Source organism: Orbicella faveolata, unplaced genomic scaffold (assembly GCF_042242905.1).
Source record: "Orbicella faveolata isolate gen_17 unplaced genomic scaffold, um_ofav_v1 contig_50, whole genome shotgun sequence".
Lineage (NCBI taxonomy): Eukaryota > Metazoa > Cnidaria > Anthozoa > Scleractinia > Merulinidae > Orbicella > Orbicella faveolata.
Window position 1 is genome coordinate 1,672,016 of NW_028301581.1, and position 5,448 is coordinate 1,677,463.

Sequence of the window (5,448 nt, forward strand, 5' to 3'; positions counted from 1 at the left end):
TTACACACAAGAAATAAAGTGAGAACGATTAGCCAAAGTCCAGTGGATTTTGTGTTTGTTACGCGCAAGAAATAAAGTGAGAACGATTAGCGAAAGTTCAGTGGATTTTGTGTTTGTTACGCGCAAAAAAGAAAGTGAGAACGATTAGGGAAAGTCCAGAGGATTTTGTGTTTCTTGTGCGTAAGAAATAAAGTGAGAACAATTAGGGAAAGTCCAGTGGATTTTGTGTTTCTTACGCGCAAGAACTAAAGTGAGAACGAGTAGGGAAAGTCCAGTGGATTTTGTGTTTCTTACGCGCAAGAAATAAAGTGAGAACGATTAGCCAAAGTCCAGTGGATTTTGTGTTCCTTATGCGCAAGAAATAAAGTGAGAACCATTAGCGAAAGTCCAGTGGATTTTGTGTTTCTTGTGCGTAAGAAATAAAGTGAGAACAATTAGGGAAAGTCCAGTGGATTTTGTGTTTCTTGTGCGTAAGAAATAAAGTGAGAACAATTAGGGAAAGTCCAGTGGATTTTTTGTTTCTTACGCGCGAGACATAAAGTGAGAACGATTAGGGAAAGTCCAGTGGATTTTGTGTTTCTTACGCGCAAGAACTAAAGTGAGAACGAGTAGGGAAAGTCCAGTGGATTTTGTGTTTCTTACGCCCAAGAAATAAAGTCAGAACGATTAGGGAAAGTCCAGTGGATTTTGTGTTTGTTACGCGCAAGAACTAAAGTGAAAACGATTAGCGAAAGTCCAGTGGATTTTGTGTTTCTTACGCGCAAGAAATAAAGTGAGAACCATTAGCGAAAGTCCAGTGGATTTTGTGTTTCTTACGCGCAAGAAATAAAGTGAGAACGATTAGCGAAAGTCCGGTGGATTTTGTGTTTCTTACGCGCAAGAAATAAAGTCAGAACGATTACCGAAAGTCCAGTGGATTTTTTGTTTCTTACGCGCAAGAAATAGAGTGAGAACGATTAGCGAAATTCCAGTGGATTTTGTGTTTCTTACGCGCAAGAAATAAAGTGAGAACGAGTAGGGAAAGTCCAGAGGATTTTGTGTTTCTTACGCGCAAGAAATAAAGTGAGAACGATTAGGGAAAGTGCAGTGGATTATTTGTTTCTTACACACAAGAAATAAAGTGAGAACGATTAGCCAAAGTCCAGTGGATTTTGTGTTTGTTACGCGCAAGAAATAAAGTGAGAACGATTAGCGAAAGTTCAGTGGATTTTGTGTTTGTTACGCGCAAAAAAGAAAGTGAGAACGATTAGGGAAAGTCCAGTGGATTTTGTGTTTCTTGTGCGTAAGAAATAAAGTGAGAACAATTAGGGAAAGTCCAGTGGATTTTGTGTTTCTTACGCGCAAAAACTAAAGTGAGAACGAGTAGGGAAAGTCCAGTGGATTTTGTGTTTCTTACGCGCAAGAAATAAAGTGAGAACGATTAGCCAAAGTCCAGTGGATTTTGTGTTCCTTATGCGCAAGAAATAAAGTGAGAACCATTAGCGAAAGTCCAGTGGATTTTGTGTTTCTTACGCGCAAGAAATAGAGTGAGAACGATTAGGGAAAGTCCAGTGGATTTTGTGTTTGTTACGCGCAAAAAAGAAAGTGAGAACGATTAGGGAAAGTCCAGTGGATTTTGTGTTTCTTGTGCGTAAGAAATAAAGTGAGAACAATTAGGGAAAGTCCAGTGGATTTTGTGTTTCTTGTGCGTAAGAAATAAAGTAAGAACAATTAGGGAAAGTCCAGTGGATTTTGTGTTTCTTACGCGCGAGACATAAAGTGAGAACGATTAGGGAAAGTCCAGTGGATTTTGTGTTTCTTACGCGCAAGAACTAAGGTGAGAACGAGTAGGGAAAGTCCAGTGGATTTTGTGTTTCTTACGCGCAAGAAATAAAGTGAGAACGATTAGCCAAAGTCCAGTGGATTTTGTGTTCCTTATGCGCAAGAAATAAAGTGAGAACCATTAGCGAAAGTCCAGTGGATTTTGTGTTTCTTACGCGCAAGAAAGTAAGTGAGAACCATTAGCGAAAGTCCAGTGGATTTTGTGTTTCTTACGCGCAAGAAATTAAGTGAGAACGATTAGGGAAAGTCCAGTGGATTTTGTGTTTCTTCCGCGCAAGAAATAAAGTGAGAACGAGTAGCGAAACTCCAGTGGATTTTGTGTTTCTCACGCGCAAGAAATTAGGTGAGAACGATTAGGGAAAGTGCAGTGGATTTTGTGTTTCTTACACGCAAGAAATAAAGTGAGAACGATTAGCAAAAATCCAGTGGATTTTGTGTTTGTTACGCGCAAGAAATAAAGTGAGAACGATTACCGAAAGTCCAGTGGATTTTGTGTTTGTTACGCGCAAGAAAGAAAGTGAGAACGATTAGGGAAAGTCCAGTGGATTTTGTGTTTCTTGCGGGTAAGAAATAAAGTGAGAACAATTAGGGAAAGTCCAGTGGATTTTGTTTCTTACGCGGAAGAAAAAGAGTGAGAACGATTAGGGAAAGTCCAGTGGATTTTGTGTTTCTTACGCGCGAGACATAAAGTGAGAACGATTAGCGAAAGTCCAGTGGATTTTGTGTTTCCTACGCGCAAGAAAAAAGTGAGAACGATTAGGGAAAGTCCAGTGGATTTTGTGTTTCTTACGCGCAAGAAATAAAATGAGAACGATTAGGGAAATTCCAGTGGATTTTTTATTTTCTTACGCCCAAGAAATAAAGTGGGAATGATTAACGAAAGTCCAGTGGATTTTGTGTTTCTTACGCGCAAGAAATAAAGTGAGAACGATTAGGGAAAGTCCAGTGGATTATGTGCTTCTTACACCTAAGAAATAATAAAGTGAGAACGATTAGGGAAAGTCTAGGCGATGAGTTGTTTCTTTCGCGTAAGAAATAAAGTGACAACGATTAGGCAAAGTCCACTGGATTATGTATTTCTTACCCGCAAGGAATAATAAAAGGAGAATGATTAGGGAAAGTCCAGTGGATTACGTGTTTCTTAGGCGTAAGGAATAAAGTGAGAACAATCAGGGAAAGTCCAGTGGATGATATGTTTCTTACGGGTGAGAAATAAAGTAAGACCGATTAGGGAAAGTACAGTGGATGATGTGTTGCTTACGGGTAAGAAATAAAGTGAGCACGATTAGGGAAATTCTAGTGGATAATGTGTTTCTTACGCGTAAGAAATAAAGTGAGAACGATTAGGGAAAGTCCAGTGGATTATGTGCTTCTTACACTTAAGAAATAATAAAGTGAGAACGATTAGGGAAAGTCTAGGCGATGAGTTGTTTCTTTGGCGTAAGAAATAAAGTGACAACGATTAGGCAAAGTCCACTGGATTATGTATTTCTTACCCGCAAGGAATAATAAAAGGAGAATGATTAGGGAAAGTCCAGTGGATTACGTGTTTCTTAGGCGTAAGGAATAAAGTGAGAACAATCAGGGAAAGTCCAGTGGATGATATGTTTCTTACGGGTGAGAAATAAAGTAAGACCGATTAGGGAAAGTACAGTGGATGATGTGTTGCTTACGGGTAAGAAATAAAGTGAGCACGATTAGGGAAATTCTAGTGGATAATGTGTTTCTTACGCGTAAGAAATAAAGTGAGAACGATTAGGGAAAGTCTAGTGGATAATGTGTTTCTTACGCGTAAGAAATAAAGTGAGAAAGATTAGGGAAAGTCTAGTGGATGATGTGTTTCTTACTCGTTAGAAATAAAGTGAAAACGATTAGGGAAAGTCTGGTGTATGATGTGTTTCTTACGCGTAAGAAGTAAAGTGAGAACGATTAGGGAAAGTCCAGCGGATGATATGTTTCTTCCGTGTTAGAAATTATTCATACCACAGTCTAACAATAGAAATTGGATGACTCTTTTCCGAGGGAAAGTTCCGCTGTCTTTCTGAGAATGTCACGCATTCTTTATTGTACACGGGATATCGCCATGCGATGAAATCGTTCTTGTCAAACCATGAAAATTATCTACACCGATAATGATGAAATATAATCCACCATGGAACTGTACTGTTTTTTTAAACAACAAAAATTATCAAATGACTGATAAATACAGATGGCATAGGGTAAAATATAGACTGGACCATTGGACGCTTGGATCTTTGGACTATTTTTTGGACTGCTTTTTTGACTATTTCTTGGATTAAATTTTGGACTATTTTTTTAAGGGATGGGAAGGTAGTTTTGTTAGGGGGGTTGTTTATCATATGTTCTTCCTCAGGGAGGGGTATGTAGATTAAAGGGAATGGAAATAACTCTTGTGACGGTTCTTATCCGCGAGAGAAATATAGTCGAGGCCGACTGGTGCAAACGATCCATTAATTAGCAAAATATAAGCAGCAAGTTGCATTGGCACAAGTCAATAAGCGACACAGCGAACAAGAATCGAAAAATGTTTCCCTAATGCTGGTAACTTTTATGTAATAATTACGGTCCCCTCCCCTCATAGATGACAACTTTTACTTACATTCTCCTCTCGTGTTAATAGGTTGTGCGCATGCGAGGATGTGTTGTGTGACTATTGCTTTCAGATGGTTTATCATGTGTAATGATTCAAGTGCTGTAATTAGCACTTCTCCCCCTAACGAAAACTACGTACACTCCCCTCCCTAAGGAGGAACATATGATCAACCATTTCCCCTGACAAAACTTCCTACCTACCCACCTCTTCCTAAGTGTTAATTTTTGATGAGTAAGAATCATATATTTTGACAAAATTCCCCTGCCCACCCCTCCCAAAGAGAAAAAATTACCTACCTTCTACCTACCCCTCCCTGAGGAAGAAGATATGATAAACCACCCCCCTGACAAAACTACCTACCCACCCCTTGAAAAATAGTCTAAAATTTTGTCCAAGAAATAGTCCAAGAAATAGTGCAAAAAATAGTCCAAAAATAGTCCAAAGGTCCAAGGGTCCAATGGTCCAGTCCCTATTTTAGCCTATGCCAATACAGACACCTTAGCACTAGACTGCACCAAAGGAATTTGAACATCACCAAAGATTTTCAAAAATTGGAGAATGAATTTATTGATGAACCAAAAACTTCAAGCGAGATTACTGCTGATTTTATTGAATCAAACGGTGACAATAGGCATAAGAATTAATACCATCATCATGAAGATATCATTTATCATCAAAACATGATAGTGATACTTTATTCAATTCATAAGATCCGATTACGTGATGATCTGACTTTATTGTTTTCATCTTATGAAACATTTGTGTATATTTTAAGCGATGACTTATGATGTGATGTCATCGCTTTATGCTGGCACGCTGAACTCCTTTGGATAGTGATTTCGTCACGTTTATGTTCCTCGCGCTTTTGTCGCGCACTTTTTATCCCTCTGTGGAAGCGAAATGCACTCTGGGAGATGCTGTTAGTGGGTTCAGCAGAGTGCTTTTAATTCTAGCTTTTAAAAGAGGATTTAGGGTTGTATTTTGGTTTATACAGTATCGGATAAATTTGCATT